A 17,460-nucleotide genomic window follows, 5' to 3' on the forward strand; every position below is an offset into this window, starting at 1 on the left:
CAGCTAGCCTTTGAGGTGGACAGATTGAATTGTGCTAAACTCTCAGGGTTAATTCTGGTATTGTTAGGCCCTTACTTAAGCTAGTAAAAAAACTACTGGGGCAGCTAGGTGGCGTAGTGGATAAAGCACTGGCCTTGGAGTCAGGAGTACCTGGGTTCAAATCCAGTCTCAGACACTTAATAATTACCTAGCTGTGTGGCCTTGGGCAAGCCACTTAACCCCATTTGCCTTGCAAAAACCTAAAAAAAATAAAAAAATAAAAAAAAATAAAAAACTACTAACAGCAAGCCACTCTGATTGAAATGCTATTAGATTAATATCCTAGGATAAGGATGACATGTGGGAAGAGGGCTTTTTCAAAAATGAGGTTAAGGCAGAACCCCCCCAAAGACCTGATATTCATTTGAACAACCTCACAACCAAGTTGTAACTTTACCTGTTAAGCTGGTATATTCCTAATACTTCTCTGAATTTCTAATATCCTCCCTCTGGATCCAGAACCTCTCCCTAAACTACTGAGTGATGTCAGATGGCTGTTAATAGCCAGAAAGAAATGGAACAGTTACTTCAGGTTATTCATAATTCCCTTCCCCTTTTGGGTAGAAACTTTGTGTTCCGAATCAGTAGAAAAGCTGAAAAGAAATCCAGTCTTTGATAAATTCTTAGTTTATGTAAAAATTTTGTCCCAGTCAAATGACTCTGAAACACTATGAAGAAATGACGACAATTGAGATGCAGTGAACAAAATTTAAAAATTTGTTCCATTATTTCAACCTGTCACTTAATAGTACATAAAAATCAGTCAAGTTTCTGTATTTCTGCTTTAATAATGGTGGGAGGGAAGAGGAGGAAGGGTGAGAATATCCTCTGAGGGATTATGGATTTAGTGTCTGAAATGATCTCTGGATGTGAGACAGTTCCATTCTAGAGTAGAGCATCCCTAGACATCTTATTTCTGGGACAGGAGGCAGAGCTTTTTAATCTATTTTGTTTCATGGACTCTGTTGGCTGTCTAGAGATGCCAGTAGACTTCTTCTCAAAATAATGTTTTTAAATGCAAAAAAATATAAAATCAGAATGAAAACCATTTATAATAACACACTGTTATCAAAATATTTTTAAATTCATAGCTCCAGATTAAGAATTCCTAATCTAGTCTAATTTTACAGATAAAGAAACTGAGGCTCCTCAGAGTATCAGAGATTTGCTGACACTTAAGCACTTATATGGCTTTGGTTTGCCTCTCTTGGACTGTTTTCTCATCTATTAAAAGGGGAGGAGAGTCAGACTAGAAAAGTTTCTGAGGGTTTTTTTTCCAGTTATAAAATTATGACCTAATATTCAAGTCTAATTATACAGAGTTAAGGTGGATTTTAAACCCAACCCTGGGTCAAAAACTAGCATTTCTCTATTTGTTTTTCTCCTCACTATAGCCCAGCCTTCAGTGAGACTAAAAGTACACTTACTATACTTAGGTTGCATTCCACAGATATCCATTAGGAGTATATTTGTTTTTAATCTCTCCTAAATTTAACCTCTCCTAAAACAAACCACTAACCTAAGAGAATCTTGCATTTTTTCATTGGCTGCTCTTAGGTTATGGTGATGGGGTAAGAACTCACTTATTAATACGGGATGGTGGAAGGTGTCTGTAAATAGGGACAGTAAATGAAGGAAACAATTTGTCCAGATTTATCATAGAACTGGAAGGTACTTCAGAGCCATCCAGTCTAGCCCTGTCATTTTACAAATGAAGGAAGAAGCCCAGGGAGGTTGATGACTTCCTCAGGGTCACACAGTAAATATCAGAATTGAGATGTGAACCCAAGTACCCTGATTCCAAGCCATCATTCTTTCTCCTGCAGCTAAGGGGGTACAGTGAATACAGATCACTGGCTTTGGATTCAGGCGGATGGGAATTTGAATCCAGCCTCAGTCATTTGATTCTTTCTAACTGTGACCTTGGATAAGTCACTTAATCTTGATTGTCTCACATCCAGGACCATTTCCAGTCATCCTGAAGAGAAAGTGAGGCTGGTGACTTAACATAGCCCCCTTCACTCAAAATAAGTTCATGTGCTTATGGCATCACCTCCCTGATATCATGGGCTTCTTCAAAAATAAAGGACAAAAAAAAAAATAAGCAAACAAAAAAACAAACCATGGAATCCTGGAGTTGGTCACACTTTGGTTGCTGATGCTTTTCTTTAATGTGTAATATATCTGGGTGCTCATATTTTCATTTTTCTGTTTCTTTAAAAAGTAGCTGCATAAGACTCAGTGGATGGATGAATATACCAGTACTCTTAGGAGCAGATTTGCTAACCTGGATCTCTAATTACAATCTATTATTGTGTAAATGATTCTTTAACCTTTCTCCAAAACCACATTAGTCAAGTATGTATGAATTACTATAATGGTGTTTTTAGCATTCAATTTAATTCAATAAACATTTATTAAGAGCCTACTGTGTGAAGGAATACAAAAAGAGACAAAAGACAATGCTTGCCACATTTCACTCTAATGGGGGAGACAACATGCAAACAAATATATACAGAACAAATTATGTAAAAGATAAATAGGAAATCATTACTGGAAGGGAGGCACTGAAATTAAGAGGGACTGGGAAAGGCTTCTTGTAGGAGGGGAGATTTTAGCTGTGGCTTAAAAGAAATCAAGGAGGTCCATAGCTGGAGTGGAAGAGGGAGAACATTTCAGGATTGGGGGACAGCTATCTTTGAACTAGTTTTCCCCTTTGCACCCAGAAAAGAATATCCCCCCACTGCTTTTTTCTCTTTATTTTACATTGATTTAGTCTTCTATTTGTGCACATAAAATAAGCCACCTTTTTCCATGTTCTCTGAAACTCCAAGACCCTGAGGGTTTCCTGTGTTATTCTCTATTTCACTGACTGTCCTGTATCAGAATAGTCTAGATTTCAGTTATGGAGCAACTTAGTGGTACAGGGGGTAGAATGCTGGGCCTGGAGGCAGAAAGACTCATCTTCCAAAGTTTGAATCTGTCCTCAGATGACATATACTAACTGTGTGAGCCTGGGCAAATCAATTAACCCTGTTTGCCTCAGTTTCTTCATCTGTCAAATGAGTTGGAGAAGGAAATGGCAAAGCACTCCAGTATCTATGCCAAGAAAATCCCCAAATGGGGTCATGAAGAGTCAGACACAACTGAACAACAAAAACAATGAACTTCTGTTTCTCCTTCATTCAACTAAGGTTGGGGCCAGAGTGGGAGTGGAGGGAAGGAGGGAAGAGCTGTTTTGATCACTGGTAGGAGTAACCACCTTGCTACTGGGTGGTTTCCTTGTATTAAATGAGTGAGTGAGTTTCTAGATGGAACAAGCCACAGATAAAATTGCAAAAGAAGGAAACTTTCTTTTCAGGAACCTCTGGAATTAAAGTAAGTGATTAATTAGCCCAAGATCATGCCAGTTGTCAAAAATAGATATTCTTGACATTCAAACTCAGGTCCTTGGATACATACATACATACGGGCACACTACTCTCTCCTTCTGCTCCCAGTCCAGGGTCTCTCTGCTCTCTTTCCTCAGCTGACTCTTTTTTTCAAAATTAATTTATTTCATTCTGAAATTAATTAAGAAATTAATTAGGAAATAAAACAGGCATTTGCATAATAGAATGGAAAAGATGATTGCACATGAAACTGTACTGTTTTGTACAATTTACTATTTCTTTTAAATATATATTATATATAAATATACATAAATTATTATGTAACTTTCCTTTTTTCTTCCTTCCCACTCAAGAGAAGGTTATCATTAGACACAAATATATACATTTGTAAAATGCTTCTATAAATGCTTCTTTTTATCAGATTCCAGAATCTGATACATTTAGATAGCATCTTCCTTTAGCGTCCCTTTGTAGTTAATTTGGGTATTTATAATAGTCAAAATACTCTTGAGATTTCTTTAACTATTACTCCCCATCCCTATCCTTAATCCTATGGGGTCCCCAGATGTCATAAGATCATAAATTCAGAGCTCAAGGGGACCTTGGAAGGCATCTAATTTATAACCATTTATTTTCCAGCTGAGGGAACTGGGATCTAAAGAGGTTAAATAATTTGTCCAAGATCATGTAGTATTAGTGGGAATATTTGAACCTAAGTCCTCTTACTCCAGTGGAAGAGCTCTTTCCCCTGGATAATGCTCCTGTGCTTTCTTTGGTACATTGTTTATACCACTCGCCCGCCTGCCCCCCCCCCCCCCATATACATACAGCCCCTAAATGGAATTTATCAATATTTTCAAAATAAAGATAAAATTCTAATCTGGATTCTTTAAACAATAAGATGATTTCTGGTTAAAAACTCAGTATAAGTGAAGTCAGAGAAAATCCAAGTCACTGAATCTGAGTGAGTTCAAGATTTTGTCCTGCCTCTCGCTGGTTAGCTGTGTGACATTGGGCAAGTCACTTCAATTCTCTTGACCTGTTTCCTAAAGATGGTGGTTAGAGCTGGAAGAACCCTTGGAGACCATCTACTTCAGCATTCTAGGTTGCTAAAAGAGATGACTGACCTTGGGATGGGGTGGGGTGGAGTGTTGAATGCTACATTTGGTGTGAGAGATCCTAGGTTCAAATTCAAGTTATGCCACTGGATGCCCTTCAATAAGTCATCTATTTTCACTGTATCTCTGTTTCCTCATCTGTCAAATGAAAGGACTGGAGCAGATAACTTCTAAGACCTCTTCCAGATCTAAATATATGAGATTTTTAAAATATTTTTTTGGGGGGGGGGTGGAAGGCAATCAAGATTTAAGTTGCTCAGGGTCATATAACTAGCAAGTGTCTGTGGTCGCATTTGAACTCTGGCCCTCCTGATTCCAGGAATAGTGCTTTAACTTCACTGTATTCCCCTCGCTGCTCTGAATTTATAAGCTTAATAGGGTTGTTTGAAGAAAATATTTTGTAATTATAAAGTACTATTTAATCCTCATTTGTTGGATGAATGTTGCTCTGAGTCACAACCCTAACTATATTTATAGATCTTAAAAATAGAATTGTATGAAGCTCCCTTGGGATGAATAATAGTAATAATTATTATAATAAACAACTCGCTTTGAATAGCACATCCAAATCTCAGATTCTGTGACTTGTATGAATTAAACATTGTAGTCCTACTGTGCCAGTTGGAAATATAATGTTTAATTCAAAGATGTCATAGAATCTGAGATCTCACAGGGGCTTTAGTGGTTGTCTAGTTGCATTCCACAGATATCCAAAAGCTAAGTAGAATTTTTTTTAAGACTAGGTTCTCCCTATATCTCCCAGGCTAGAAGTTCAGTGACCCCAATGGATATCAGCCACTTTGACTACTTTATTTCAGACCTGGGTTGATCTGCCCCTCTTTAGGCTTCTCAGTGGTAATCTGCTCCAATGGTTCACCATCTCAGAGTCAGAGTTAGTGAAGACTCACAATAGACTTTAATCCTCTTGCAGCTTAAAACTCTCCAGCCTCTGTCTCCTAGAGGATTATAGGCAATGCCACATGCATGCAGGTCAGGAATACCTTCACAAGTAATTATTTTGTTGAGCCTGTATTTGAAAACCTGTGGTAATGGGGAACCTACTACCTTCCAAGGTCTCTCATTCCACTTTCCAATAACTCTAAGTGTTAGAAGTAACTTATATGGAATTGAAATTTATTTCCCCTCAACTCCCATGCAGCTAGGTGGCACAGACAATAGAGAACTGGGCTTGGACTTAGCAAGACTCTTCTTCCTGAGTTCAAATATGGTTTCAGACACATGGCTATGTGACCTTGAGCAAATCACTTAACCCTGCTTGCCTCATTTTCCTCATATGAAAATAAACCAGAGAAAGAAATGACAAATCACTCAATTATCTTTGCAAAGAAATCCCTAAATGAGGTCATGAAGAGTCAGACATGACTGTAAAACAACTGAAATACCCATCCATTTCACAAAATTGTTGGTTGATTGGTTCTTGTCCTTCATTATCGAAGAAAGCCAAAATGACTTCACTATGTTTGAGACAAATGACACTACGTCCAACTATGGCTGATCAGACCAATACGAGCTTGGAATGCTCTACCACAGGTTGGGCACAAATAGTCCATGTGAATACCTGGGGTGGGTACTCTAAACTTATCCCTTCTCATAGAGTGCAGCACCCTCACTGATGAGGATACACCATGCTGGATGGTCCTGTGCCAGTGTCTCCCATGCTGCACAATGAATTCTAAAGTTCTTCAGTGAGACTTTCAAGGTATCTTGGTATTACTTCTTCTGACCCCTTTGTGAGCTCTTGCCCATAAAAGAGTTTTTGGGGCAAATATACCTCTAACAACATATCCAGTCCAATGTAGTTGCACTCTGTCTGTAATAAAGTTGGAATGCTAGGCAGTTTGTTTAGCTTGAGAAAGGACCTCAGTGTCTGGTATCTTCTCCTGTCAGGTGATCTTCACAATCTTCCTAAGACAATTTAAATGGAAGCAATTCAATTTTCTTACATGGCACCGGTAGACTGTGTGGGTTTTACAGGCATTTAACAATGAGGTCAACACAATGGCTCTGTAGACTTTCAGTCTGGTAGTCAGTCTAATACCTCTTCTCTCCCATACTTCCTTTTGGAGCCTCCCAAATACTGAGCTATCACAAAATTGTAGTGTCTTGGAGTAGACGGAGCCATAAAGGCTATTCATCCAATATCTGAAAAAGAGCCCCTTTTATATGATTCTCCAAAGGTGGCCATCCAACTGCCTCTTATGAAATAGAATTCTTAATCCCCTTGGTAGATCTCCATTTTTGATTTAGTCCTAATTGTAAAAGAAGTTTTTCTTTACTTCCAGAAAACAGCTGACTCTGAGATATCACCCATTGCTCTTAGTTCCATCCTTTGGGACCAAACAAAATAACTCTATTCCTTTTCTTATATCATAGCTCTTCAATTACTTGAAGTTGGCCAACTTTATTTCCATATCTTCTCTTATCCAAGTTAAAAATCCTCATTTCCTTCAGGCAGTCCTTATAAGACATAGCTCCTAGTTCTCTTTCTTTTATGGTCTCCTTCTGAATGCATTCCAGTTGACCAGTTATTTCTAAAATGGAATACTAAGAATTGAACGTAATGTTCCAAATGTGATTTGACTAGGTCATGTTTTGAATAATATGCCTCTATTCATTTTGGCCAGATTGCAATAGGGCTGGTGATTTCTGTTTTTGTTTTTGGCTGTTGTGCCTTTTTCTTCTTTCATAATGATCTTGCAGACCACTAAAACCTCTAGATTGACTTTGCATGAACTATAAAGATAGAACCAAACCTGCTCCATCTTACACAATTACACAAGTTTGTTGTGAGGATCAGATGAGATAATATAAATAAAGTGCTTACTAAGCTCAGTGTCTGGTACTTAATAAATGCTTCTTCCCTTCCTCCTTCTCCCTTGTACAGTTGAGTTTTGACTTCAAATATAGAATCTTATATATTTAATCTCATTAGTTTTATCTTTTTAAAAATTTGTCTTATCATTCTAATCTATTGGGAATTTTGGACTCTCTACTAATCTCTGATGACTTGGATATCTCTCCCAGCTTTCTGTTGTTGTCTACAGTTTGCTAGGATTGCCTTCAGTGGCTTCATCAGAGTCATTGAAGAAGATGTCAACATGGGGACAAAGACAGGTCACTGAGGCATGTTGCAAGAGATCTCTCCAGGTTAACATCCATTAATAACTTTTTGCATCATCTGGTTATTTAACCAATTCTAGATCAACAATTGACATTTCCCCTTTGCCTTCATGGAGCTTATAGTCTGTTAAGAGGAAAGGTTGCAAACATTATAATAGTTGCTATTGCATAATAAATGTTTTAGAGTATTGCAAAACACAGTACTATATAAGGATTGAATGATCAATCAGGAAGATCACCAGGGATTTAAAGAAGGTACCATTTGTATTGGACTTTATATGATAAATAAAGCTTAATCAAGCAAAGCGCAATAGAAGGAGATTCCAGACATAGGGAGCTATGTGATTAAAAAGGTAAGAAAGTAGGAGAATACAATCCAATTAAATTAAACAAACATTTATTCATCTCTCTGTACAAGATACTGGCTAGGTACTTGGGGATTAAATTGATATGAACTAGAGTCCCTGCTGGGGAACTGGTAGTTTACTGGGGACTGTGAAGTGGCAAATTTGGCATGCCCAAAGTCAGATCTGAACTGGAAATTCTACAATCTGAGATATGTACAGAACATTAGGGACTCAGGAAAAAAGGTCTATGGGGCAAGAAAGAGAAAATTCCCAGGGGGGTAAGATAAAAAAAATTAATAATAGAATGGAAGATAATGGATTGTTTAGGAGCAGTCAAGACAGGGGTTAGTATAGGGTCATTTCAGTTGTATCCAACTCTCCATGACCTCTCATTTGGGGGTTTTTTTGACAAAGTTACTAGAGTGGTTTGCCATTTTCTTCTCCAGTTCATTTTACACATGAGAAAACTGAGACAAACTGAGACAAAGGGTAAAGTGGCTTGCTAGTCTAGGTTCACACAACTAGTAAGTAGCAGAGGCCACATTTGAACTTAGGAAGGTAAATCTTCCTGACTTTAGGCCTACTACTGTATCCACTGTGCCACAGAACTGCCTGCTTGACACAAAGTTAGTGCGTTTTCTTTCATTCATTCATCCATTCACTCACATGGCATTTCATATTTCTAATCTCTCTTCAAGAGATAAAGGCTTTAAGAAGATATTGCCAATGAAATGTCAGATCATACATTTGTTTAAGAGTTGGAGATTATTATTTCAGTTCTTCAGGAAGTGAAATTGAGGTATCGAAAGGATAATTGAATTCCCCAGGTCAGTCAAAAAGCCAGAAATAAGGATAGATTTAGAAACCACATCCCAGAGAGGTAGTAGCATAAACTGGATTTAGTACTAGCCTGTTAAACCTGTATTAAAACCCTACTAGTGTGCGATCATGGGTAAATCACCTAATCTCTGAGTTGCCATACCTTCATCTATAAGATAGATAGGTTTTCTCTAGTACTTCCTACAGTTAACCTGTGGCTGAAATAAGCTAATGTAGGTAAGATAAGGTCGGTTTGCTTTGCAAACTTCAAAAACACTAAATAAAATATCAGTTATTATCTCTCAAGCCCAAACCCAGTACTCTCACATAGAGGGAGCAAATTGTCTTCACAATTAGAAACAATGAGAGTAGAATTAGAGACTAACTTAGAAGGACCTACAATTCAGAGAGTGAAGTGAAATGAGAGACAAAATGATGTAGGGTAAAAAGTTCAATTCTTGGAATCAGAAGACCTAAGTTCAAATCTAGTTATAGGTACAAACTATGTGACCTTTAGCAAGTCAATTAACCTTTATTTACTTTGGTTTTCTCAACTGTAAAATGAAGATACTAATAGTCCCTACCTCACAGGGTTATTGAGAGGATCAAATGAGATAATATTTGTAAGTGCTTCTTCATACATTAGATACTTAAGAAATACTTATCCCCTAGATAAATAGATAGAATGATAGGTAGACAGACAGATAGAGAGATACAGATAGACAGACTCAGATAGATAGATAGGCGGATAGATAGTGTTAACCATAATTGTTTTAGGCTAAAAATGAAATAACAAAAAGTTAGTTTTATCCATGAAGTTTTATTCTCTAGGATCTTACTGAACCCATGAGTGGATGGTATCATTAAAGATACCAACTAAGAGCTTAATAAAGAAACAATATTTATAGAAATTTTGCAAAGGATAATAAAAATTTGGCAGCCAACCAGTCAGATTATACAATAGTACTTAAAGGCGTCACTGATTACTTATGATTCTCTAACCCATCCATAAGGTCTGTTCTATTTCAGAACTGAGAGAGATCCAATAAGCAACAGGATTAACTTGATAGTTTATGTTGTTATCAAATGTAATATAGACACATAAAACATTGGGATTTCTTCCTTTCCAAAATGTCATAAGTATAAGAATTTATTCAGTTGCTTATAGAGATAACCAGACCACTTTCCTGCTTTCTTACTGTGGTCTTTACTCTGGATTTTTATACAATTGTGAAAGCCCAAACTTGTAGATGCAATTAGAGGGGGATTAGGCTGATTTATATCTGGAGAGACACAGACTTTGTGGAGGGTGGAGGCTAACATTTAGATTTATAATCCTCAGAGGATGATAAAATACTTTTGATCAGAAATGTAGAATTAAAGAGCATAAGATATAGACAATAGACAGACAGTCAGATAGACAAACAGATAGATATTTGAGCCTGGATGAGTCATATACTCTCCCTATATCTCTTCTGTAAGATAAAGAAGGGACTTGTAAACCTTCAAATATTATAGAAATGAGAGATGTTATTGTTATTATTGAATGGAAATAGTTCATAATAACTAAAATTTGCATAGGGCTTTAAGGTTAACAAAACAGTTTATGCAATTATCTCATTCCTCACAGGAATGATGTGAAGAGAGCAGATACTAGAGAGGCTATTTCAGAATATAGGTTTGTTCCTGGAGGGAGGGTGGGGAACATCTGTTTTTAGACATTCATTGGAGGTATCTTGGAGTCATGAATACCTGGGTTCAAATACTCCTTTCCTTGCCATTCTGGGCAGATTAGACTAGCTGGACCTCAGTTTTCTTATTTGTAAAATATGATTGTGCGGATGCAATCAAATGATATAATAACTGTAAAATGCTTTGCAAACTTGAGCTATAAAAATATCATCATCATCATCATCACCACCACCATTATAGAAAATAGCTTGCTTGCATTTGCCACCGGTCTGAGGGTGACTCCTCCCTCCCATTTGTTTTAGTCCTTTAGACAGAGCTCCTAGAACTTCCCTCATTCCTTGAATCCAATGTAGTAGCAATTTCAGATTAGTCCTTAAGGACAGTAATAGGAAACAGTTGCTTTTCCTTCATCTTAAAAAGATCTGATATAAGAGGTAGGAAGGTCTTAAAGTGTGACTTCTCCCTCCTCTTTCCCCCCTTCTCCAAAATGAATGTTGCAGGTACCCAATGCTAATGAAGCAGCCCTCCCATTCCAGCTGTTAAGAAATTGCCATCCCAGAAACCTGGCTCCCTGGAGTGCTTCATTTGGCCCTGGGCACCCCAATGAATAGTGTGAGCTGAGTGAAGGGTGTAATTGCTGTCTGTGCTGGAGGAGAGTGTATTGTTAATGTACTGATGACAAGCTGGGAGCACACTTACTCATCAAAGCTCACAAATAAATCTGTCCTTTCTTGGCATGCCTTGACCAATTAAGCCCAGAATTCCCAGGAGATGAAATGTCTTACATCTGAAGAAAATGAAGGTTCATTTTTATATAAATTTATATTTGATTGATTTCAATTTTTACAAATTTATATAAATTTTGATTTAATTTATACAAATTTCTATAAATATATACTAACATTTATGTACAATCCTTGCTCCCTGCATCTTTTGTTTCTGCCTCAAAATGTTTGGATATAGGATATTGTTATCTTTGTGCCAAACACAAATTGAAGTCAACATTTGCTATCTCTTGGCAAACTATGTAAGAAGAGAGCAAACAGAGCCCTGAAGAAGGGAAAATCTCAGAAGCCTCCCTATTGATCTTTTCCCTTTTAATGAGGTTTGCCTTTGTTTCTGTATTTCCTATGAGCATAGATATGAGCATAGATTTAGAACTGAATGAGACTTTAGAGTTACTTTGGTCCAACTCTTCCATTTTATAGGCCTGAATGAGACTTTAGAGATAATTTAGTCTGACCCCCCACACACATTTTACAGATCAGGAAACGGAGGCCCATAGGGAAAGTGTTCTGGGATTTGAATCCAGGTCCTCTGATTTCATCTAGGATGCTTTCTACTATCCTATCCACTTTCTTACCTTTTGGAAGAGACATAATTGATAATCATGAAAAGGCAGAAGGGAACAAGAGAATCTTTCTGGAGGCTGGTAGGGGTTGAGGAAGTGACTTGAATGGTTCATCTCAGGAAAGGATTAGTGTCTGCCACTCTTTTTACCTATGAACAATGTGGTCACGTGACATCAAATGTTCTGGAAAGAGTCCCATAAAATCACCTGGTTAAGAAATTTTGAATGATATGAATGGTAACTGAGTTTCTACTTGAAGGCAGGGTTTCTTTAATTTTTATCTCCACTGCCTGGCACAGTGCCTGCCAATTAATAGCTCATTTTAAAAAAACAAATGAATGAATGAAAACACATCTATTAAGTGCTTTCTGTTTATCTGACCCTGTGCCACTAAGGAGATAAACAGAAAATCAAAGATAACCCCCACCTTTGGTTGATTACTTGAGTCTAGGATGTAAGATTAAAACTCACCTCAGAGGCATAGAACTCTCCTTGAGTTCTTGAAACCACCATACCTCAGAGTCTAGGATGGCACAGAAATCCTTCAGCATGTCTCAATTTAGGAAAAATCCACAGCAAGCGAGAAGATTGAACTGGAAAGTTATGAATAGAAATGGAAGCCCAGAAATTGGTCCCTGAGGGCACCTTTGCTCAAAAATGTCTTTGTTTCTGAACAGGCACCATTTGTGAAAGCCTAGAATGCAGGAGGTCTCCAGGCCAAACTATCACATAAGAAGAAAGTAGGCCACATCTCTCACACTATTTCCAACCCTTGTACATTTACATGAGTTTGGCAGTGAGCAGAGAAAAGGGGAATGAGATTCATTCATTATAGAAAAATGATCCATTTCATTTCTACTGATACACAGACTCTTGACTAATAAACTCCTAGGAGATGATGATTAGAATTTATGTGTATAAACATATATGCATACATATATATCTAGGGTGTTCCAAAAGTCTTAGTGCAGTTTTAAGCTATTAAAACTTGCTTAAAATTTTTGGAATTTTACATAAAAATAGGGCAACATTTAAGAAGGTAATCAGACTCCTTTAGATTTATTATTTATTGAATGGCCACAGGCACAAATTCACATATGAGCATTTAAGCTAAAGGAGTCTTACTGTCTTCTTAAATACTTAGCTTCCTACTCATTCCTAAGGTGGAAAGATTTTTAGAATTCTTAAAAGTCAAACAATGACTACTTAGGAGCATCCTTTTCCCCCTTTTATTTGGGGCTTTAGGAAATATAACATCTCCATATTTGTTCCATTGACCCACTTTTCAAGATTTAATCTAATATTTTATATTCCAAAATATTTTATTGAAGTATGGGGGGGTGAAGTAGATAGAGAGCTGAGAATGGTATTAGCTATGTGACTTTGGGCAAGTCACTTTAACTTCTGTCTGCCTCAGTTTCCTCATTTTAAATGGGGATAATAAAGGCATTTGTCTCCCAGAGTTGTTTTGAGTATTGAGATAATATTTTTAAGTGCTTAGCCAGTGCCTACCACATAGTATGCACAATATAAATATTAACTACTGTTATTATCAAACAATAAGTAAACATTTAATTTTTTTGCAAGGCAAATGGGGTTAAGTGGCTTGCCCAAGGCCACACAGCTAGATAATTATTAAGTGTCTGAGGCCGGATTTGAACCCCAGTACTCCTGACTCCAGAGCCGGTGCTTTATCCACTGTGCTACCTAGCCACCCCTTAAGTAAATATTTATTAAGAGCCTACTATGTATCAGGTGCTCTGTTAAGTGCTGGGGATACAAAAGGAAACACAAGACAGTCCTTGCCCTGAAGGAGTTTACAATCTAATGGGAGAAACAATCTGCAAACAAATCAAATTAGATACAGGATAAAAAAGGAAATAATTAAAAGAAGGAAGGTTCTGGGATTAAGAGGAAATGGGAAAGGCTTCCTGTAGAATCTAGGATTTTTAGCTGGGTCTTAAAAGGAAATGAGGGAGGTCAGTAGAATGGAGGAGGAAGAGTATTCCTGGCATGGGAAAGAAACAGTCAGAGAAAATACTGGGAGAGGAGAGGTGGAGTGTCTTGTTTGTGCAACAACTGGGTTTTGGAATTTTTTCTGAAAAAATTTACTTTATTAAATGTAAAAAATTAACATTCATTTTTAAAAATTTAAGTTCCAGATTCTCTCCCTTCCTCTTTTCCCTTCCCCTTCCTTGAGAAGGCAAGTAACTTGATATAGATTATACTTATGAAGTCATGTACAAATATTTCCATATTAGTCATTCTGTAAGAAAAAAATAGACAAAAAAGAAAATAAAGTGAAGAAGAAGTGTGTTTCGATTGGTATTTAGAGTTCATTAGTTCTCTCTTTGGAAGTGGATAACATTTTTCATCAGGTTCTTTGAAATTATCTTGCATCATTGTCTGGTTCAAGGTAGCTAAGTCTTTCATGGTTGATTATTCTTAATGTTGCTGTTACTATGTGCTATGTTATGCTTGCTTCACTTTGCATGATTTTATTGAAGTCATCTTAGATTTTTCTAGGTTTCACAATTATTGAACATAGATGTAGTATATTTGAAGGTGACAAGAAGATCAAGAGTATCACCATCTTTGCATGTGACTGAGGTAAAATGAAGAAGTAACTTATAGAAGGTGAATAGGTTGAATCACTGAGTGATTAGGTTATTTGAGAAAGAATAATATAAATATTGAGGTTCCCTAGTTTGAGGGAAGGAATTGGGTAGGAGAGAAAATTGTAAGCTAGGTATCAAGCTCATTGAGAAAGGAGAATGATCTGAGGGGAATCTGTAGGCAACAGATTTTGATTGGGAGATCAATGGCATTAGCATGAAGTTCAAAGGAAGAAAAGTTCCTGGGTGATGGAGGAAGGGGGAGAACCTAGTAGCAATGGGGAACAAACAGTATTCCAATCCTTCCCATTTTGACCAGTGAACCAAGGGGAATGAGTGAAGGTATATCCAGTATCTCAAGGGTGGTCAAGGAGACTGTCATCAGGGGAAAACCAGATTTCAGTAACAGCTTCTAGATGAAAGCAGTAACAGAGGACTAGACTTAAGATGAAATTTGTTGTCTATGAAAGAGAAATTTTAGAGGGTACATTGGAAGAATTGGATGGAGTTAGGATGAAACTTTGAGGAGGAAGGAGCATTGAAGGAGATGAGAACAAGGAATTGGGTAGTAGAGGGTGGGTTTAAAATGGGATTTGGATGATGATGAATGGAGGTCAAAGTCACTGAGATTTGAAGGGCACGATCAGATGTGACAACGTTCATCTTTGAAAGGAGAGTACTATTCCTCTACCCTCAAAGGACAGATGCAGATGGAGATGAGAGGCCTGAAGTTTCAGGGAGGGCTACTCTTCTTTGTGCTGGAGGTTCCCCATATCCCAGTTGGGAGTCTGGGCTAGCAGCAGGAGGTGGATGATGCCTTGTGCTGGTACAGATTGAAGTGATTGCTTAGGGGCAGATGGAAGATGCTTGGCCCAGCCCCAAGCAGCCTTTCTTCAGGGAACACATTGCACCCAACATTATTATTATTATTATTATTATTATTGTTGTTGCTAATTATTCCAAATAGGTTTGCTAAGGTAGTGATAAATTATATTAATCTCTTTCCCCAAGCCCATTTCGGCCCTCAGCCCATACCCATTTGAAGCTTTGAGTTGAGAGGAAGAGAGAAGAGTAGAAAATGAAAGAAGAGGTAAAGCTTGAAAGGAAACGTGGGAGGGGAACTCAGGAGCAATGTGCACTCACTCAGAAGGGGGAGGAATAGGACAAAATCCTCAAATGAACAGCTAAATTACTCTCTTTCCACTCACACTCAGTATTATGAGAGCATGGGTTCTCTGAAAGCAAAAGGGAACCCACTTTAGTTGTTTTTCCTTGGAGACCTACAATGATGTCATGTACCCCAGAGTTTTTAGAGTGATCTCTTGTAAGTGACTGCATCAAAGACCTTTAGTAGGTTGAGAATTATAACTCCCGGGAGCCTTTGTTTGACTTTTTATAGTAGAAGCTTCAGGACAACAGTAGAAATATCAAGGCAGATGAGTCTTTTTCTCTTCACTGATCAGAGACATATGAAGAATTATCTTCAGCTGCTTTATTAGAGGCTCATTGTAAAGACTTGGGGGGACATTATTAAACAACAGTTTTTGGGGGAAAATAGGGTTTTGGTGAATTTAAAGCTCAATGTAAATCAATAATGTAATATAGCAGACACAAAAATCAACAAATATTTATTAAGTTGCTTATTATGTGCTAAGCCCCAAGAAGACAAATATAAGAAAAAGAAATATAGCCCCTGACCTCAAGGTGCTCATGCTATTATGGCAGAAATAGCACTGCAAAAAACTGTACATGTGAAATATATAAAGTATAAATTAAAAGTAATCTCAGAGGGGAAGGTACTAGGAGTTGGGTTGGAGAGATGAGGGGGGGGGGGAGGCTTACTGAAAGGTAGGATTCTAAACTGAGTCCTGAAGGAAGACAGAGGTGAGGAGGAAGCATATTCACAGCCAGTGAATGGACACATTTGGGATATGGAGTGTTGTATGCAAAAAAGGTCAAGAAAGCCATTGTTTTCAGATTGTAAAGTATATGAGGAGGTCCAGTGTAAGAAGACTGAAAAGATCAGAAGGGACCGAGTTGTGAAAGAGTAAAAGATAGAATTTTATATTAGATCCTCAAGGAAATAGAAAGCCATTGGAGTTTGGGTGGGAGGAGGCAGATGGTGATATGGTCAAACCTGAGTTTTTAGGAAATCACTTTGAGCCATTGCATTTAGGATAGATTCAAGTGACTAGCAGACAAACCAGAATGCTATATGCTATTACAATAGTCTAGGTGAGAAGATGGAAAGGGTTTTGGGAGATATTGTAAACATAGCAATGCCAAGATTTGGCAATAGATTGGATATGTGGGGTGAGTATGAGTAAGGATTTGAGACTGATACTTAGGGATTGAGTCATGTTAACTGGGAAGTGGTTCCCTTGACATCTCTAGGGAAGTTTGGAAGAAAGGAGGGTTTAGGGAAAAAAGACAATGAGTTCAGTTTGGGATATGTTGGGTTTGAGATGCCTATGGGTCATCCAATTCAAGATGTCTAATAGAAAGCTGGTGATATGAGCCTAGGGTGAGGAGAGAAGGTAGCTCTATAGATCTGGGAATTATTTATATAGAAATGATCATTGAAGCTATGGAAGCTGATAAGATCACTAGGCAAGTAGGATAGAAGGAGAAAAGAAGGGAGCCCAGGACAGAGCCTTGGGATCACCCATGATTAGTGAGCATGATCTGCTGTAGATTGGATGTAGATCTGATGTAGCAAAGAAGACAGACGTTAGATTGTAGAGGATTTGGAGTAAGAAGACAGAAAGTGCAAAGATTGATTACAGCGGCTTTTTCAAGGTTTCTCATGAAAGGGAAGAGAAATATAAGATGATAGCTAGTGAGGAACATTGGATAAAAAAATGATGGAGACAAAGTAATTATAATGATGTATTTGAATGTCTGTCTTGTAAAAAAAAAAGGGGGGGGGCTTAAACTTGTTGAATA

At 37.6% G+C, this 17,460-nt stretch overlaps 1 protein-coding gene and 1 long non-coding RNA gene across 11 annotated transcripts in view; one reads left to right on the forward strand and one right to left on the reverse strand.

Moving 5' to 3' along the window:
• Positions 1-17,460, forward strand: part of PDE4DIP (phosphodiesterase 4D interacting protein) — a 239,330-nt gene that overhangs the window by 2,499 nt on the left and 219,371 nt on the right. The window lies entirely within an intron of this gene.
• The window catches only part of LOC141488497 (uncharacterized), a 34,890-nt gene continuing 20,797 nt past the window's right edge, over positions 3,368-17,460 (reverse strand). For both annotated transcript variants that reach the window (XR_012468709.1, XR_012468710.1), the window contains exon 3: positions 3,368-3,602. This is a non-coding gene — a long non-coding RNA (uncharacterized LOC141488497). The remainder of the gene's footprint in view (positions 3,603-17,460) is intronic.

The sequence above is a fragment of the Macrotis lagotis genome, chromosome 5 (assembly GCF_037893015.1).
Source record: "Macrotis lagotis isolate mMagLag1 chromosome 5, bilby.v1.9.chrom.fasta, whole genome shotgun sequence".
Classification (NCBI taxonomy): Eukaryota; Metazoa; Chordata; class Mammalia; order Peramelemorphia; family Peramelidae; genus Macrotis; species Macrotis lagotis.